The sequence below is a fragment of the Cavia porcellus genome, unplaced genomic scaffold, assembly GCF_034190915.1.
Source record: "Cavia porcellus strain 051 isolate PalLab524CR breed Dunkin Hartley unplaced genomic scaffold, mCavPor4.1 scaffold_9, whole genome shotgun sequence".
NCBI lineage: Eukaryota > Metazoa > Chordata > Mammalia > Rodentia > Caviidae > Cavia > Cavia porcellus.
The window spans coordinates 62,966,620-62,987,645 of NW_026947492.1; the positions used below are offsets into that span (position 1 = coordinate 62,966,620).

The window sequence follows — 21,026 nt, forward strand, 5'->3', positions numbered from 1 at the left end:
GGCCTTGAGCTCTCAACAGTCCTTCTGCCTCACCTCCCAAGTGCTGGGATGATAGGCATGAACCACTGCACCTGGCTCAGTGTTATTTTGATTTGCATTTTTCTAGTGGCCAAAGACGCTGAATATTTTTCCTGTACTTACTGTCCATTTGTACTCCTAAGACGTGTCTATTTATAAGAAACTAGCCCAATGGCTTCTTTGGGTAAGGTAGTTAGAAGTTGTTTTAAGACGAAACTGTTAGGTTGAGATCTAAGTGGCCACAAAGGACCAGCCTGCAGAGGATGAAGGATGTTTTAGGCATACAAAAATAGATGAGGGAATTCCCAAAGTGGGCTGTGTGACTGCAGCTCACTTATGGGGACAGTGATAGGGCGTGATTTGATATGAAGTGTAAGAGCAGGGCCAGAGCTTTCTTGTTGCTATCTTTTTTTTTAAGGCATCGACATTTGGTTTTCCCTAACAGATGTCATGGGAGCGCACTGTGATGTTGATAAAGGGTTATCACATACTAACACATTTTTAGTTTCTGTTCCGTTTTTCCAGGGCTGGGAACTGAACCCACTTTACACATGCTAGCTATGGGTGTTCTACTACTGAGATCTATGCCTGACCCTAGGTTTTGTTTTTCCATTTATTTATGTATTTTTTTAAAACGTGGGGGTATTGGAATTCAGATCAGTTTCTAAAAAAAAATAAAATAAAACGTGGGGGGAGGCAGGATTGAGACAGGGTCTCTCTATGTAGTTCAGAATTGTTTTCTAGAAATAGCTAAGGCTGGTCTTGAACTTGCTTTGTTTTGTTTTGCTTGACAGGGTCCCTACGTGTGGTTTAGGCAGACCCAGACTGACCTTGAACTCAAGGTGATCCTCCTGCCTCAGCTTCAGCAGTGTGGCGATTAGAGGTATGCACCACCACACTTGTGGCTGCTTTTTTCTTTTTAAAAAGTCCATCAAATAGTAAAACTTAGGTAAAAGTTCGCTAACATTAGAATGTCTGTAGTTCTCAGAATCTCACTTCACAACACACTAATTATAAAGGGAAAAATGCCAGTGGAGAAACCTGGCAAACAGGATCTGAACCAAAAGACCAAAGTGAACTCCAGAGGAGTGGGAAAGCCTACGGGCTGTGTGTGTGTGTGTGTGTGTGTGTGTGTGTGTGTGTGTCCCCGCCCTCGCGCGGTGGGCTAGGACCTGGGATGCACCAGTTGCTCAGTTGCTCAGCAGCATCCATGCCAACAGTGCATCCGCTGCTCCATCCACCCAGGAGGACCTGGGAGGGGACTGTTCCACAAAAGGACAGGGCCCTGCTTTTAGAAACCTCACTCCTCAAATAGGGAGCTAAATTCAATGTGCTCCACACATCACATGGAATACACCAGCAACTAAAAACCATAAAATAAAACAGTCTCCATAGATCCAAGTGGGAAGTTGTCAAGAATAATGATTCTGGTTTTGTAGTTCTAGAGATTAAAGCCAAAGTCACACTCATATTAGGCAAGTGATCTACCAATAATCTACCACTAAGCTACATCCTTAGCCCTTTTCTTCTCTTTCTTTTTTTTTTTTTTTTTTTTCTTTTCTTCTTGAGACAGGGTCTCACTCTGCATTTTAGGCCGGCCTTGAGCTCACTTTGTAGCCCAGGCTGGTCTCGAACTCACAAGGAGCCTCCTGCTTCAGCCTCAAGAGTGCTAGGATTACGGATCCCTAGCCCTTTTCTCTCTCTCTTCCTTCTTGCCTCTCTCTTTAACTCTTTCTTTTCCTTTTCTTCTCCACCCTCTTCTGAGACAGTCTTACTAGGTCACCCAAGCTGAGACTGAATTTGTGACCCACCTGCCTCAGCCTCCTGAGTAGCTGAGATTTCAGTGTACCCCTTCACCCAGAGAAGCAATGTTTTTGTTAAGAAGACATATGGCTTCTGTATGGATGGGAAGGAGACCTGGGACAGAGAAAGAAAGAACTGTGGGGAGGTAAAAATGATCAAGATGGAATATGTATATGCACCAATTCCCCCAAAATAAATGGAATTATTATATGTCACAAACATATATTAATAATTTTTTGCCGGGTGTGGTGGCTCATGCCTGTAATCCCAGCACTCGGGAGACTGAGGCAGGAGGATAGTTGCGAGTTTGAGACCAGCCTGGGCTACAAAGTGAGCTCAAGGCCAGCCTGAACTGCATAGCGAGACCCTGTCTCAAAAAATAATAATAATAATTTTTTAAGAAAAGATAACACATGGTTTGGGGAAGCTATTAGAAGGATGATAAGTTAGAACCCAGCCTGAGCAATTTTTTTTTTTTTTTTGGTCTTTTTCCTTTTTATCAGTAGCAGGGATCGTACTCATGACTGCCTGCTTGCAAGGCAGGTGCTTATGCTGCTCAGCTAAATCCCCAGCCCCTAGCCTGAGCAATTTAGTGAAACCTTATCTGAAACTAAAAATTAAAAAAAAAAAAAACTCTTTTTTTTTTTTTTTTTTGCTTTTGTTGGTACCGGGGATCAAACTCATGACTTGGTGTTTGCCAGGCTGACACTTGTGCTGCTGAGCTAAAAAGTAATTTCTAAGAAAAGGCTGGAGATGTAGGGCTGGAGGGTTAGCACAGCGGTGTAAGTGCCTGCTTGGCAGACATGAGGTCCATGAATTCAATCCCTGGTACAAGAAAAAAAGGGGGGAGGGGAGTCTGAGATATAGCTCAGGGCAAAAAAAAAAAAAGTTGTGTGGCAAGTGGGAAGGGAATGAGATGCTCTTTCCCTTATCAGTTTGGCTGAAAGACAGTTTTACGCTGTTGATAAGGCTGTGTAGAAACAGACACTCTCATATCTGCTGGTGGAAACTACACTGGTTATAACCCACCCCTCAAAGCCTTAATAGAAGAACTGTGTGCACAACAATGACAACAACAACAACAAAAAATAAATAAATAAAAAGGAAAGGAAAGGAAAAAGAAAAAACAACTGCATGTACTCCTGCTGGCCGGTGGCGCACACTTGTAATCCCAACTGTGTGGGAGGCTGGGAGGGGGACTGTCAAGTTCAAGACCAGCCTGGGCAATTTAGTGAGATCCTATCTCAAAGAAAAAAGGATGCAGCTTCATAGTACAGTGCCTCTAAGTTCAATTTCTCTCTCTCTCTCTCCCTCTCTTTCTCTCTCTCTCTCTCCATAAATATGTATGAGCTGGGCCTGATGGCACACACCTGTGATCTTGGCACTTGGGAGGCTGAGGCAGAAAGATCACCATGAGTTGGAGGCCATTTTGGGTTATATAATGAGGTCAGGGCTGGAGATTTAGCTCAGCGACATAAGCACCTGCCTAACAAATGCTAGGTCATGAGTTCAATCCCTAATACAAAAAAAAAAAAAAAATCCAAAAAAACACTTTGAAAAAAGTTCCAGTAATAAGGTCAAGGCCATCATGAACTACATTCCAAAATGTCTCAAAACAAATAAACAAAAGAAAAAAGAAAAACAGTACATACTCCTAATCCAGCAATCTTCTTTTACCTCTTCTGGAATTCAAATGTAGTATTCTAGTATGTATCATTGTATAAGACTGTTCATTACAGTATTATTTGTTGTTTTAAAAAAAGGAAAACAAGACACCATGCTTGTGATCCCAGCATTTGGAAGGCTGAGGCAGGAGGACCACTGCAAGTTTGATGCCAGCCTGGGCTACAGAGTGAGTTCAAGGCCAGCCTGAACTGCATAGTGAGACCTTTTCTAAAAATAAATAAATAAATAAATAAATTTTAAAATATAGGGAAACAAGGCAGAAATTCCTCCTTAGGATCTTCTCTCATCCTACAGTCCACACCCAGGAAAAACAGGAGAAGGAAGGCAGTGGCACTATCCCCTCATCGAGGCAGCTGCAGTGACTCGGGCATAGACAGTCGGCGACTGAAGTGTGAGTCTGGCAGGTGGGCACTGAGTCCAGCCTGGCCCGGTCTTATTGAGCTCTCTGGGCTCCTCACCCCGATACTGTGCTGGTACTGAGCTCACTCAGGCCAGGACTATGATGAAGTATTTACTGGGCCAGAGAGTGCTTTGATGTTCTTGGGACCAAGTGTTCCCTGCCTTGAGGCAGTGGTTCCCGAATTCCTCCAGCAAATGGGTCTTGAAGATGTCTTGAATGCGCAGAAGATGCAGTTCGCTGGGAGCCACCCCTGAGCAGAAGCTCTTGTCCTGGAGACTCCTGACCAAGACCAACAGGATGCCTGCTGGGCAGAGCGACCGTTTCCTGCCAACCCTGCTCACTAGTATACATCCTGAGGACTCTAGAGCAGACCCAGGGAATCAGACCATGATCACTTTCACCAGGATTATCAACCGTGTCTGGCTGATGGTGGTGGAGGAACAATGTGTTTGTTTACTGTCTGAACTGGGACAACAGTGGCTGGAATGAAATCCCTGGGAAGCCTGGGTCTCCTCTATTCTATTTGGTTTCTCCAGAGCTGTCCAGGAATTTGTCCTCACCTAGTTCCAAAGTAATGTGACCAAGGCTATGAAGGGTTTTGAATACATTTTCACCAATTTGCAAGGCAAGGCCCCTCTTAAACACTTATGGAGACAGTCAAGAAGCCAAGGAGAAAGCAAAGGAGAGCACTGGCAGGTACAAGGAGGCCAAGGACCTTGGCAACAAGGCTGCCACCAAGCAGCAGTAGAGACAACAGCACTTATGTACCTGGGGTAGGCCCTGCCACCAGCAGCAGCATAGGACACCAGCAGCATAGCACCGCTCCTTCTGCCCTCTCCCCAATGTACTTCGCTATAAAATTCAACTTGCAGCCCTCTGTGCTATCTGGATGGTGGGCTGGGCAGGTGTCCTGTCACGGCTGCAGTACCACATGGTTTCCACGTCCAAGCCCATCCTGCTCATTCATTCCTCCATGACACAGCTGACCACAGGCATGGAGAGGTGTGGAGATTTGCCCAAGGTCACTGGCAGAATGCAGGGATCTCTAGACCCAAGTACCTGAAACACTACCTAGCACATAATGGTTGCTCAATAAATATTCACTGAATTTAAAAAAAAGGAAGAAATTTTTCCTCCACCAGGGGCTGAAGAACACATCCACTCTCTGTGCCTCCTCCCTCTAATGAGGGCACTGTCCCTTCTAGTGCGGGGATGCTGAGTACAGCACAAGGGGGGCCCTGGGACTGTGCCAAGAGCCCAAACGGAGAGAATCCTGGGTTCTCATTCAACTTCCACCTCCCACTTGCCAGTGAACATTAGGCTAATTCCAGCCTCAATTTGAGTCTCTCAATAGGAATAGTGAGCCAGACATGGCTGCTCACACCTATTACCGCAGCACTCAGGAGACTGAGGCAAGATTGCTGCAAATTGGAGCCAGCCTCGGCTACATAGTGAATTCTGGCCAGCTTGTACTATGTGACAAGACTCTGTGTCAAAAAAACAAAACAAAACAAAAGCAAAAAAAAAAAAGGAAAAGAAAAGAAAGAAAGAAAAAGAAAAAATAGGAATAATGAAGCAATATGTGCTCTTCAACTCACTCATCCTGAAAATAATTTATGAGACACGAGGCACTTGTTGATTTGTCTCTTAGAATAAGCTGTCAGAGGAAAACTGGGGGCCACTCTTAGGTCAAAAATCAATGATCATGATGTCCCCTTCTTGGAAAATTTGAGCTGAGGTCACCCAGGACTGGAGCAGGTTGAGGGTCAGGCAGAAGAGCAGATGTGACAGGTGTGGACACCTGGGAGAAACTGTAAGGAAATCCACAGTTGTGGAACCAATTGCCTCCTCCAAATCAATTGGAGGGATTCGCATGCTGGCTAACTGGTACAGGCTTCCAGGCCTCCACAACTCCATGGATGATCTCCCATGTTTGTTCCAACTCTCGGTCACCCAGCAAAACCCTGGGCACATCAGCCAAGGTCAGTATGGTCTGCCTTTAAAAGACTTAGCTAATATAATGTAAAGTACTTTCTGTTCTACAAAAGGGGCTCAATCAAAATAGCCACTCTTACATAGCTAATGTCACTTGAAGGTATAATCATTTGTCTGTCTCAAAAGTCTGGGCCTCAGACTGGGTGTGGTGGCTCACACCTGTAATCCCAGCACTCAGGAGGCTGAGGCAGGAGGGTCATTGTGAGTTCGAGGCCAGCCTGGGCTACAAGAGTTCAAGACCAGCCTAAACTGCAAAAATGAGACCCTGTCTCAAAAAGACAAAAAAAAAGTCTGTGTCTCTAATAAAAAAATGTTCCTGTGCTACCACATAACTGGGTTTTGGGTGCTGGTTTTGGTGTCTCCTTCTGGAAATTCCGTTCTAGGTTATTTCTGTTCTGAACAAAGAATTGGTCATGGGGCTGGGGATATAGCTCAGCAGCACAGCACCTGCCTGGCAAGTATAAGGTTCTGAGTTTGATTCCCAGGATCAAAAAAAAAAGAAAGAAAGAAAGAAAGAAAGAAAGAAAAAAGATTTGGTTGGGACAGATACCAAAGGTCATAATGTTTTGCATTTTTCCCCCTTTGTCAGTCTCCCAAGTGCTAGGATTACAAGGGTGCATTCATCACACCTGGATGATTTCTGTTATATGAAAAAGCACAGAGTAAAAAATAAAGGGCAAAATTGGGACTGGGGATTTAGCTCAGCAGCATAAGTACCTGCCTTGCAAGCAGGCGGTTGTGAGTTCAATCCTCAGTACCAATTTAAAAAAAGGGCAAGATAAAGGATAGATAAGAGGAAATAGGGAGAATATATTTTAGCTACTACCTGTATGGTATAAACTAACTTTATATGTTTATACTATTTGGATCCAGTCACTATAAAAGGTTTCAGGTTGTTCGACATGGTAGCACATGCTTATAATCCCAGCATTTAAGAGGTTGAGGCAGAAAGATCACTGCAAGTTCAAGGCCAGCCTAACTATATAGTGAGACCCTGTCTCAAAAACAAATCAAAATTTTATATCCAAAAAAGTTTTTAAAAATTTTTTATCGCTCATGTAGAAAAGGCAAATTGGGGTAGAGGGGTAGTTGTGCCTTTCACCTGTAAAATGGGTCACTATCTTTTTGTAGGTAAGTTTTCCTTTTCCTGTGAACTGAGACCAAGAAGAAACTTCATAGATTCTCAAATTCCAGATTTCCACTGCCAAAAACACAAGTAATCCTGTCTTCAAACTGTAGCACAGCTCCCCACCGTGGACCTCCACTGCATTTCTTTGAGTGTTTACCTTTAAGTTTCTGTCTAATAAATCCCCTTATGCCTCAGAAAGAAAGAAACAAAAAAGAAAGAAAGAAAGAGAGAGAGACAGAGAAGAAAGAGAGAGAGGAAGGAACGAAATAGAACCTTTGAAAATGGGAAAGGGAGAGATGGAAAGGTTAGGGGAAAGGCACATAAAAGGAATTAAGATGTGTTATGTACACGTGTCAGCTCCTCACAATGAGCGTGATCATTATGTGCTACAAATATGTATTAGTAAAAAAGCTTTTGTATCATTTCTTGGCAGAGAGGAGGGGCTCCAGATAGGCCCTTAAAAGCAAATGAGATGGGCCGGGGGTTTAGCTCAGTAGAATAAATGCCTGCCTGGCCAGTGTGAGGCCGTGAGTTTGACCCCCGGTACAAAAAAAAAAAAAAAAAAAAAAAGGCAATTGAGGGGCGGGGCGGGTACAGAATTCCATTTCAAGTTCGAAGTGAAAGAGGTCTGGAGATGGGTGGTGGTAAGGTTGCACGATGTCAGCATATTTAATGCCACTGAACTGTACAATTAAAAGTAGTTCAAATGGAAGCTAGGCATGGTGGTGAATTGTCTGTAATCCCAAAGTTTACATAATGAGACCGTGTCTCAAAAAACAGAGAGAGAGGGGCTGGGGATTTAGCTCAGCGGCATAAGTGCCTGCCTTGCAAGCAGGCATTCGTGAGTTCAATCCCCGGTACTGATAAAAAGGACAAAGACAACAAAACAAAACAAAAAACAGAGAGAGAAAGAGAGAAAGAGAGAGAGAGAGAGAGAGAGAGAGAGAGAGAGAGAGATTAAGTGGTAACAATAAAAAACATAGCATGTGTGAACCTCTGGGTTTGATCCTCAGTACCATAAACACAAACAAACGGAAATGAAATTGCTGGCAGTGATGCAGACCTCACGGGTCTTCGGGTCTCCTCTCTTCAGTCTGAGCCCTGGAGCCTGTGTACCACAGTCACTCTCTGGGGATATCCCCAGCCCTTTAGCAGGGTGAAACATAGTGGGAAACATAGTGGGAAACAGAGAAGGAACCCAGAAGGAAGGAAAGACCAGCTTCTCTCCTGAACCTTAAATTCAAATTCAAGCTGGAATTTACTGAAGTTGCCTAAGTAAGCTTCCCTATTCAATGAGGCCCCAGTGCCGGATGTGTTTCTAATCCCAGCACTCAGAAGGCTAAAACAGGAGGGTTGCCATGAGTCTGAGTCCAGCCTCCCCTACATAAGTTCAAGGCCAGCCTGAAGTACAAAGTGAGACCTTGTCTAAAAAGAAACAAAAATAAATAAATGGGTCCTGGCTTCATGGCCCCTCTTTATGGACAGCAGTATCCTCGGCTTTGGCTACACTAGGTTACCACTACTTGTGCCATCAGTCACTCTCTGACGCGTGCACATACTGTGCTCTGCCAGCTGCCCTTTCCTGTTTCGTCTTCTTGGAAAATTTACTAATCCTCCAAAGCTAAGGTCAGTGGTTCCTTGTTGGGAAGCTTCCTGGCCTAGCTGGTTTGTTCCTGTCTCTTTCCTGCTTGATGGGAGTTGGGGAAATCTAGTTTATTTGTATATTTATGGCAACATGACCACAAGACACATGTCTCCTCCTTTGCCACTGAGCTTCTGGTTGTCCCATGATCTCCTTGATGCCCGTATATACTTGCGCCCACTATAGACTATCTCCTCATCCATGTAGACTTGGGGGCCCCGTAGAGGGGCCAGAAGGTCCTGCCTCATATCCCTGAAGTTCTCATCCCCTAACTTCTCCCTGCCAGGATCAGTCCCTCCTCCTAGGCCCTGCTCTGTCCACCTGGTCACACTGCTTCCTTTGTCTTATGGGGCTTAGCAGACGTGCAGATATTGAGTGTGTCTACCCTGGCCCAAGGAATCCTGGGCTGGGCACCCTGTACAACTGTTGCCAATACTAGAAGGAACAGCTGTGTCACCTACCACATCATATTTGTGTGTTCCTGCCAGGGAGCACAGTCAGAGATAAACAGGGCCTAAGGGAGAAGCAGCATAGAATTCTCAGCCAGGTTTCCCAATGGCCTGGTAAACCCAGGTCTCCCACCCTCCCTCTCCTACTGTGTTCCCCACAGCTCTTGAGCTGAAGAATGAGGACACAGTGTCCCTGCAGCTAGAGGCTGAACCGATCCATTGCCCCCACCCCAACTATACTTCACATCCAGGCTCTGACATTCACTTGCTCTGTGATCTCTAGACTTCCCCTTTGGAATTTCATCATGTAAATATTGTATTTTGAATCCTTTTTTTTTTTTTTTTTAAGACAGGATCTCATATGTAGTTCAGGCTGGCCTGGACTCACTCACCATGTAGTGTAGGCTGGTCTTGAACTCATGATTCTCTTGCCTTGGCCTCCTACGTGCTGGGTTAAAATAAATTTAGACTTCTAAGATTTTTGTAAAAGAAGCTGTTTCTGTACGCATTTCACTCTGCTTCTCCAAATGTTGATAACCTTGTGTAACTATGATGATTTAAAAAATTAGGAAATTAACATTTGTGCAATATTATAATCTGCAAAGTCTATTTCATTTTCATCAGATTTCATACATGCTCTTTCCTGGTCCAGGATCCAGTCCCCAATTCTGGTTTCCATGTCTCTCTTGTCTTTTGATCAGCTTCTCAGTCTGCCTGCTTTGTATGACCTTGGCACTTCTGAAGAGTTACTGCTCAGTTGTGTTGCAGAATGTATCTGTTTGGGTTTGTCTGATATTTTTCTCACAATTCAGTAGAGAAAGTGCATTTTTGGTAAGAAAATCAGAGAGGTGATCTCATTCTCATTGTGTCATATCAAGGGGTTCACAACATTGCTAGTGATCTTTGGTTAAGGTGGTTTCTTTACCGTACAATTATTCATTTTCCCTTTGAGGGTAATTAGTATCTTGTGGGGAGACACTTTGGGATTATTCATTTTTTATTAACATCTATTCTTGCCGGGCATGATGGTACATGCCTATAACATCAGCACTCAGAAGGTCAGGCAGGAGAATCACCACAAGCACAAGGCCAGCACGAACTACATAGTGAGATCCTGTCTCGGAAAAAAAAAAATACTCCTCCCCAGCCAAAAAAAAAAAAAAAAAATGCAAAACAAAACAAAAACCTTATGCAAGGTCTAGGGAAAACAGTATTCATGACACTAATCTTTAAATACAATCAGTTACAAAAATATAGTCCTTTTTTCCCTTTTCTTTCTCCTTGGTTTTGTGAGATAAGGTCTTGCTATGTATAGTTCAGGCTGGCCCATTCACTATGTAGCCCAGGCTGACCCTGAATTTTGCTAGAGCAGTTCTACCTCAGTCTCCAAAGTACTAGGATTACAAGTGTGTGCCACCACATATAGCTAAAACTATGTAGTTGTAATAGTCACATTTATTTTACCTTCTTTGCACCTTCTGCATGATGGTTTCAAGGTAGTAGTACAAGGTAGTACAATTGCTCAGGAAATTATAAATTTCTCAATTACTTTCAGATTCCTCCTGCTGAGACAATAAACGGGTAATTTTAAGGTCATAAATGTGGCTCCTTAAGGCGTCGTCCATCATGTAGATGTGTTTAGGCAGCTTCTGAGCAAACACTACAGATGCTGATCACAGATCTTGGGTCTTTCCTATAATTATTCCATTAGCCAACTCACAGTGATCCCACGCCTTCACACAGTAGCATGGTCCTAATGAACCATGTCCAAAGAGAAGGTCATGTGTCCCCCCAACCCAATGAATTTTTGACATCCCATCTTCCATGAACTTTACGCCCTCCAAACCCAGATCCTACTGTCAGACCAAAACCAAGACTGGCTGACTTGCTAGTGATACTACTCTACTATATTCTTGGTGAATGCTAAGATCAGGCTTCATCCATCTTTTATCAATGTCTGGTTCCCAGGAGCCTGGATGACAAGGGCATTGATTTGCTACAGATACAACCATATCCATTTTTTGCCTGCTGCTTTGACCTAGAACACATGATGTGCATGGTTGCTCTTGAAGGCTTTCTGTTACGGGTGAATAAAGATAATGGCAAAGACAAATGCCTGCCTGTTATATTAGGACAGACAGTTATCCCTGAGTCCAGCATCTAGATGCACCCAACCCCCAGGAGTTAGCTCAGGCTACTGCTGAGGGTGGGTGGAGCACTCTTGTAGTGGGTGGCATGGTGCAAGTCCCTAGGATTAAGGCTGCCAATTTACTCCCTTGCTTTCTGTTTCTTCACTTAACAGAGAATGCTACAAAGTTTCTTATGTGTATATAGGTTTATATGATTATTGTAGTAGTCAAGGCTTATAAGGGGAAGATTTAAGACAGGACACAATTATAAGATTATTTTTTTATAACATTCACCCAACGAGTGAAATGCAAAAGAATGCAGGAGATCTGTCCACACACTAGAGATCCAAAGAATCCAGTTGAGCGCCTGGATCCCACAGCAGTCCTGCATGAGACCAGCTGGAGGCCTAAAGCCCACAGTGATGTCTCAGGCAAGTCTGTATCAAGGATCTGCACCGAAAGGCCCAAAGGTCAACAGTGGAAGCTAGAAAGTCTGTGCCAGTGGGATAAAGGATCTGTAAATGAAGGGATGTGCACTGGAGCCAGGACTGATGCTCAAGGTGAGGACCGGAGCTCCCCCTCAGTAACAGCAAGAACCTGAGCTCCTCCAATGATGACAGCTGAGCTCATTTCAGGAAAACTAGTGTGACAGACTTCCCCAGGAGAACCAACAGCACACTATCTTCCCCTCTAGTTCTCCTTTTATGCTCTTGGCAAAAATCCTTAAGGAGCCCTTCCACACCCAGCACCACACTGATTCAGTTCAGTTGCAAATTGACTGTTAGTTAATCCATCACAATTACACTTAACTAAATGTCTTTATTGACTAAGTAATCTCTCTCTCTCTCTCTCTCTCTCTCTCTCTCTCTCTCTCTCTCTTTCTCTTTCCATATATATATATATCTTTTTTGGTGGTACTGAGGATAAAACTCTCGACCTTGTGCTTGCCAGGCAGGCACTATGCCACTGAACTAAATCCCTGGATTTTGTTTGTTTTTGAATCAGGGTCACACTATGCAGCCCACACTGACTTGGAGCTAGCATTGAACTAGCCAGCAATCCTTCTGCCCCACCCTCCTGAATGGCAGGAGTATAGGCATGTGCTACTGTAAGTGGATTCTCATATTTCGCCATTAGAGTCAATGCTGTAGTGAATATCCGTGCATATGTGTCCATCTATGGACATTCCAATTCACAGTGGCAAATTTTGCATACTTCTCTAAGGGATAAATGGAGGTTTGAGATTATGGTATCACCCATTTGAGAGTTCCCATTAACTTTGGGAAGGGCTATCCTCTCTCACCCACTAAGACTAAACTAAAACAGCTAAAATGAAAACAATCTAGAGCAAGATCTTTCTTAGCATCAGATCATCTCTGCCCTCTTGAGACATCCCAGGATTATCCACTACCTGCTGAGTTATCAATCTCTGACTCTTCTGCCAATTTCTGAAATTTCTTCTAGCCTCTCATATCATTGTATACACCCATTGCATTGTACACACCCAATAAATAGTGGCTGGTTTGGAGTATATGGGTTTTTGCCTGTCCTGAAGCACTGATCTCCTGACCTCACCATCATGTGTTATAAATTTGTCTGTTTCTTATTTTATCCTTCTCTGTACCTCTCATACAGGCAGTTGAGGATCTTGGCCATGACCCTATATCCATATATATGTACATATACACATATATAAAGCTATCTAGTATGGCTGGGGATTTAGCTCAGTGGCATAAGAGCCTGCCTGGCAAAAGTGAGGTCATGAGTTCAAGCCCCTATACAAAAAAAATCTACTGGAAGGTTGTACAAAGTACAGTTCATATAAGCCAGGTGTGGTGGCACACCTGTAATCCCAGGATTCATGTCATTGAAGCAGGAGGATTGCTACAAATTTAATGCCAGCCTGGACTACCTAGTAAAACTTTGCCTCCAAATAAATAAATATTTTTTAAAAAATAAAGGCTGCTTTCTGCTTTTGGTCTATAATAAGTACTTTTACTCAATGTGTACTCTACTCTCTGTCTTTGCCTAATAATCACTACTCCTGTCTTTTTCTGGCATGTCCTGAAAAATTCTTTTTCTGCGATGGGAGTTAGAGAGCCTGAGATAGCTCAGTGAGATAAATTTGGGGAACTCAGAAGAACCAGCCTGGTGTCTGCCTCTCCAAGCATGAGGATTACAAGCATGCACCACACCAGTATATTTTCCATAGGTTGCAAGTACAACGTGGTCTCACTGGGTTAACATCAATGACTGAGCAGACCCCTGTTCCTCTTTGGAGGCTCTAGGAAAGCTGCCTGCATTCCCTGGTTCATTGCTCCACCCCTATCTGCAAAGCCAGCAAGATGGGCTCTCTCTGTCCTTCTTCCTTTGCCACATCTTGTTTTCTTTCTTTACTTTTTTTTTTTTTTTTTAAGACAGGATCTCTTATGTAGTTTCAGACTGGCCTTGAACTTACTATGTAGCCCATCTGGCCTGTAACTCATGGCAGTCAACCTGCCTCAGCCTCCAAGAGCTGGGATTGCAGGCATGCCCATCATGCCCGGCTTTCACATTTTTTCTGTCCATATCTGGAAAGGGTTCTTTGATTTAAAGGACTCATCCACATGGATAATCCAAAATAATTTTCCTATATCCATCAAATTCCTTCATTTTAATTTTGTCTACAAAGTTCCTTTTGTTGTACAGAGTAACATGCTCACAGGTTCTAGGACTAGGACATGGATGGGTAGGGGTATTCTGCCTACCACCTCTGTGGGGCAGTGAGAGTGTGCATGTTTGTGTTGTTTGGGGTCTCCTCAGCCTTTTCCTTCCCATTTCTTGTCTATTTTTCCTTTGGTCAGAATAAAGAAAACTTAGCTCCAGTAAACAAATATATGCAAACCTATCATGCAAATAGGAGCTTGGCTGAAGAATGCATCTGGGACAGGTGTTTCCAGGAAACTGGAAGGGAATCCATAGAGATCTTTTCTAACTCATTCATTCATGTTGAACTCAAGTTGGGTCCAATAAGATCTCAGTGACACTAAGTTGTTCAGGATGAGCTCAAACTTGGGATCCTCCTGTCTCTGCCTGCAGAGTATTGAGTAACAGCCACGTGCCTCTGCCCAGCTTGAGTCGGAGCTTTTGCTCAGAGCAGCCACTTCACTTTCCTGAGATGGGTTCCTCATTTGATAAATGGAAGTAGGATTTGCAGGGCTGGGGTGGGAATGAGAGGACACTGTGTGTGCGAAATCCCTTTCAGGAGCAAGTGTCCCACGTGTACAGGAAAGGCAGCGGCTGCTGCACTGTCCTTTGACAGGGGATAGCCAGGCTCCTCGAGGCTGACGGCTGATGGCAGGTGAGCTAGAACCTCTCACTGACACTGAACTCACCCCCCTGGGCACTAGTTCTTCCTAGAGGGTGGAGGAATCTTTGCATAGAGTCATGGTTTCCGTCTCCAGCCTTAGAAGTTCTGACTGGATTTATTTATGACTGGAAAGCCCCATCCTGCCCACATCCCGCCCTTTCAGTTTTTCTGGCCTTAGTTTAATGTAAAACACAGAGAATAGGAAGGTAGAATTTTAGGACAGAAAGAACCTCTTCTAGGGATTCACAGCAGAGCAGGAGACATAGTTAGGTACAATGTTAGAGAAACATGGAAGCTTGGAGGTAGGGAGGGACCTGCCTAGGTCCCCAGGAAGTCAGCAATAGAGCCAGGTGAGACCCAATCCCATCCCACTCACTTCACTTCACCCAGGCTCCCACAGGATTCTCACTGTTATCCAAACATGTGATCAGTTTGTGCCCTTGAATGTAATGTGCCTCTGTGTGCACCCCCTTCTCCCACACATCTACCAGTAGACCTAATTCCTACTCACCCCCTTTTCAGTGCTTTCATAGCGTTCCCTGCACACATTGATTTTTAACACTTCCTACTCTTTTCTATAATTGTCTTAGTTCTCTCTACTGTAGGGACTAGTTCTGCTTCACCTCTCTGTCACCAGGGCCTGGCAAGATGTCTGGTACTCAATAAATATCAAGAGCTAGCCCATCACTGCGACTTATTGACCCAGCTGAGGATACCAGAAAGAAATGTTAAGTTTTTGGAGCATTTCCAGCAGGCAGAACTATCAAGAGGGCAAAGGGGTAAAGGCTCCTTACAGTGGGGTTCCTGTGAGAAAAAGCAGCTGGCAAAAGATCTCTGGAGATATACCTTACCATAGGAGTAACTGAGTCATCCACAGAAGCCACTATGTGTCCGCCCTCACTGGCTCAGGCCCACCTGGGGACACAAAAGGAAATTTTGGCCAGGCATGGTGATACATGCCTATAATCCACTGGCTGAGGCAGGAGGATCATTGCAAGTTCAAGACCAGCCTGAGCTACAAGGTGAGCTCAAGGCCAGCCATAACGAATGCTGTCTCAAAAGGACAAAAAAAAAGAAGCATGATTTTATACAGAGCTGATCTATAGACCACTTCCTTCTTCCTGACAACCTTTTCTTTAAAAAGAATTAGTAATTTTATTAGTACATTAGTAGGATGTGCTAATGAATTGAGCAATGAATATACAAGAATTACATTAATTGTGGGGTGTTGTTTCAGGTACATAACACATGTTATTTTCCTTCCCCTCACTGCATTCCTTGGTCTCCCTCCAATTTGCAAAAGATATGTCTCCTGGTTTCTTTCTTTTTTTTTTTTTTTTTTTTTTTTTTTTTTACCAGTACCAGGGATTGAACTCACAACCACGCGCTTGCAAGGCAGGTGCTTATGCTGCTGAGCTAAATCCCCAGCCCCTGTCTCTTGGTTTCTATCTTTAATTTTATTTTGCTTTTTAAATTAGTAATACTTTAGGTTGGAAAAAAAATACTTTGGGTTGGTCATGTAAGAGAAACCATGCTTGTGTTTATTTCTGTTTTATCTCACTTAACATTATTTTCTCAAAGTGCATCCACTTTTTTTCAAAGGTGTTGGACACCTTTTCTTTTCTTAGCTTACAGGATACTACCCAACTTGACTTTCTCTTTACTAGATTTTCTGCTTCTCCTAGTTTACCTACCCTTTTTTTTTTTTTTTTTTTGAGATAGGGGCTCACTAGTAGTTCAGACTTGCCTTGAACTCACTATGTAGCCCTGTAGCCCAGGCTGGCCACAAACTGTTGGCAATTGTCCTGCCTCAGCCTCCCAAGTGCTGGAATTACAAATATGCACCACCATGCCCAGCCTTAAAAATTCTTTAATATTAAAAGAAATTGTTTTCCACTTACATTCACTTCTTTGATGATCTCACCCGGTCCCAAGACTTTAAACACTATCTATGCTGATGACTCCCAAATTGACATATCCAACCTAGATCCTTCTTCTGACCTGCCGATTCATATGACTTTATGGTCCGTCTATATCTCTCCTCTAATGGACATCTCAAATTAAACAGATCCTCAAACAGAGCTCCAGACAGTTCTACCTCTCAGAATGCACCTCCCCCTGTCTTTCCTATCTCAAAAAACTGGGAAAGCTATTCAGGCCAAAAATCTTTTCTTTCTCTGATTACTCTATATCCAAGCTACTGGTAAATTTTGCTATCTCTATCTTTTAAACGTATTCAAAATTTACTAGGTGCAATGGCACACAACTATAATTTCAGGCACTGGGGAGGCTGAGGTTGGTGAATCACAAATTTGAGGTCAGCTTGGCCAACATTTTTAGACTTTGACACTCAGGGAAAAAAATTCTGAGGATGTAGCTCCACAGTAAAGCACCCTTGGCTTAATACCTAGCAGTAAATCAGTGAATCAGTCAATCCAACTACTGCTGTCTCAGTCCATTTACTACTTCTGCATTATTATAGCAGGCTCTTAACTGTCTCCTGCCTCTGCTGGTTATTCCCCGCTATGCCCATGGTCTGTTCTTCACAGGACAGAGTAGCTCTGTCAAATTGTGTATCAGACTATGTGGATCCTCTGCTCTAAATGCATCATCGTCTCCCCAGCACAATGTAAAAGGCCAAGTCTTTACTATTGATATAGGGGGATGAAATTTCCAGCCTACAATATGAGTATGAGTTCATGTTCTCTAAAGTCCAAGAATGAATTCTAGGAACAATGGCGGTTAAGAGCAGAATATATTTATTGAGAGAAAGAAAACTTCTGTTTGAGAGAGACAGAAGGGGTCCTGAGTGGGTTGCCAAAGACTCTGTCTTTTCCAGGAACTTTTATAGAATAAAACCATGAGGTGAGGCAGATCTAAAGTGGGGAAAACTAGGTTCTCCCAAGGTAGCCAGGCAGGAGATGGAACAGAACTATGATCAACCAATCAGATTAATTATTCAGGTAGAATTGGTTAACTTAGGGACACATGGGGAAGCAAGTCATGTAATAAGCAAGCATTCTTATGGAGTAATGACTCTTCTGTAGGAGTTTGGGATGGTGGCTCCAGGTTTCTCAAGGTAATTCATATCTAATCCCTAATGTTCATACTTAGTGTATGGTTGCATTTGTGTGTCTCCTCTAAGGTCACGAGACATTTGGTCTTCTGTGCCGGCTTCTTCGAGGACGTAGCCCTGTCTGACTGCCTAAAATATTTCTAACTAGCTCAGCTGCCTGAAACACTATGACCTCTCTGTTTTATCTACTGTCCTCCATTATGCTCCAGGTATTCTAGGCCATTTGTGATTGCTGTGCTTGCTTCCTGAAATCTTTGTTCCCAAGTATCAGTAGAGGTTTTCCTCTCTTTTGCTCTCTCTCTCCTTTCTTCAGACTTTTACTCAAAAGTTACCCCTTCCAGTGACTTCTCTGGAGTCCCTTATTTTTTTTATTTACTTACTTACTTTTTAATTTTTTATTTATTTTTGGTACTGGGGATCACCACTGAGCTCTTGCAAGGCAGGCACTTATGCTGCTGAGCTAAATCCCCAGCCCCTGGATTCCCCTATTTAAACAACTCCCTGCCAACATTTTATTCCTAGCTCTCTTCAGTATATACTGAAACCTTAAAAATATTTTTTTTCTTATGTGTGCATGTGTGCTGTGTACTGGGGATTGAACTCAGGACCTTTTACATTCTAGGCAAGCACTGTACTGTTACAGACAACTGAGTTAGATAGACGTATTGGAGAGGGGCCATGGTGGGACTCAGGCAGCTTATTTGCCTGCCCTCTCAGTAAGTGCCCTGGTGAGAACCAGGAGAACCATTGGCTCCCGTGCACGTGGGCTGAGAATCAAAAACCCTTCTTTCCACCCCCATAGATGTCTCAGCATCTATGGGAGGATGACCATAGGCAGTATAGCTAACATGGGGGATTTCCTTCTATCTTCTGTTTGAAGGCAAAGGTTGTTTTTACTGTTTTGTTTTGTTACGTTTCTTTTGCTCTATTCAATACTCTCAATTGGTTTTATAATGTTCTGTTTTTGGTCTGATTTTGCTATACCTAATTGACTGGACAACTATTGTGAAGTTAACGAGATATACCTTAGTACCTATTACTACCATCCCAATATCCTACTGTGAAATTCTGTACCAATTTCACTGCATTGTCTCAACTGGCTTTGTGCTGTCTTGTGCTATTGCTTTGTACTACTTTCAAAATAAAATTATAAAAAAAGAAATTATATATATATATATATATATATATATATATATATATATAGGCAGTCACAGAGCTAGGCCCTCAAAGGAGCCAGTGCAGAAGACCAGATATCTTGTAGCCTTGGAGGAGACAGTCACCTTCTGCTGTGGGCCTGACCTCAAGACAAAAGACAAACTAAATACACCCTCATTTTAAGGAGGGTATTTTTTCAGGGGGGGAGTGGTATCAGAGATTGAACTCATGACCTTGTGTTTACCAAGCAAGGGCTTAAACCACTTTGCTAAATCCCCAGTGCTTAAGAATGGTATTCTTTTTTCTTGATACCAGGGATTGAATTTATGACCTAGCGCTTGCCCCTGAGCTAAATCTCCAGCCCAAGGATGGTATTCTTAATAGGTCTCTGTTGTCCTGAGGAAGCCAAGACTCCCTAACCCAACCTTCTATAGCCAAATGCCCTGTTCTATATTCATGCCTGCTTGCTCCTTGACTTGCTTCCCCATCTGATCCTGATTTTACCTGAGTAATTACACTTGCAATCTTATTGGTTGACCAAAGTTCTGTCCTACCTTATGTCCACTTGCCTTGCGGGTTCCCATTTTTCCCCTGCTTTACACCCATGTCATCTTGTGGTTTTGCTCTATAAAAATTCCTAGAATGGGCTGGGGATATAGCTCAGCTTCACAAGTACTTGCTTGGCAAATGTGAGGTCCCAAGTTTGATTCTAGGTTCGAAAAAATTTTTTTTTCTAGAAAAGGCAGGGTCCTTGGCAACCCACTTGGGACCCCTTTTGTCTCTCTCTCATACAGACACTTTCTTGTTCTCTATATATTCTGCTCTTAACCTCTGTTGTTCCTAAAATTCATTCTTTGATTTTATTTATTTATTTATTTATTTATTGTCAGTACTGGGAATTGAACTCATGACTTGCAAGGCAGGCACTTATGCTGCTGAGCTAAATCCTCACCCCCAAGTCTTTGATTTTAGAGAACACAAGCTCATGCCAGACATTTAGTAGGTTGGGAGTTTCTTTCCTGTGTATCAGTACCACTGAACTACATTCCTAGCCCTTTGTAAAAATTTTTGAGACAAGCTCAGACTAGCTTTGCACTTTAAAACTGGCCTCTTGCCTAAATAGTTGGAATTATAAGTATGCACCATCCTGCTGGGCTGCATCTCATTGTTTATCTCGTTCATTAGAATGGAAGCTATATGATGAGGAGTACTTTTTTGGGTCTGTTTTGTTCAGTCATTATATATCCATGACATAGTACTGTGATGGTTCTAGATATATAGATACATCAATAGGTATTTGGTGAATGAATGGATGAAAAGGGTAGACACTACCAACATTTGATTCCCACCCACCCCCAACCCTTTTTTTTTGGTACCAGCAATCCAACTCAAGACCTTTTATTTGCCAGGCAGGCCCTTATGCCACTGAGCCATATCCCCATGTCCATCCTCCCCGTTTTTGAGAAGGGTCTTGCAGTGTAGCCCATGCTGGCCTGGAACTTGTGGTGATCCTCCTGTCTCAGCCTCCCAAGTGCTGGGATTACAGGCATGTGCCACCATGCCCAGCCAAAATAGGTACAACCCTTGGAGACATAGGTGTAGGCAAGAACTTTCTGAACAGAACTCTAGTGGCAAATGAAATAATACTGAAACAAATGGGATTATATCAAATTAAAAAGGTTCTGCACACAGCAGGAGAAACAGAGTGAATAGACAAGTTATAGAATGAGAAAAAATTTGCCAGCTATTCCTTGGACACTGAACTAACATATAAAGAACTCAAAAAAATAGACCTTTCCCAAGTCAAAAACTTAATCAAAAGAATGGGCAACTGAAATGAATAGACACTTCTCAAAACAATGGCAGTTGGTTAATAAATACACAAAAAAAATGCTCATCATTGCTGGCCTTCAGAGAAATGCAAATAAAACTATACTGAGATACCATCTTAATCTTAAAAGAATGGCTATCATAAAAAAGCTAATAATAACAAATGCTGGTGGGGCTGGGGATTTAGCTCAGCGGCACAAGCGCCTACCTTGCAAGTGTGTAGTTGTGAGTTCGATCCCCGGTACTGATAAAAAAAAGAAAAAGACAAAAAAAAATAATAACAAATGTTGGCAATGATATAGGGAAAAAGAACTACATTCCCTACTACATTATTAGTGGGAACTAGTACAACCACTAAGGAAATC

The 21,026-nt window shown here is 43.0% G+C and overlaps 1 pseudogene; it reads left to right on the top strand.

Moving 5' to 3' along the window:
• Positions 1 to 3,650: 3,650 nt before the first annotated feature.
• Positions 3,651 to 6,222, top strand: LOC134477567 (PRELI domain-containing protein 1, mitochondrial-like; annotated as a pseudogene).
• Positions 6,223 to 21,026: the final 14,804 nt, after the last annotated feature.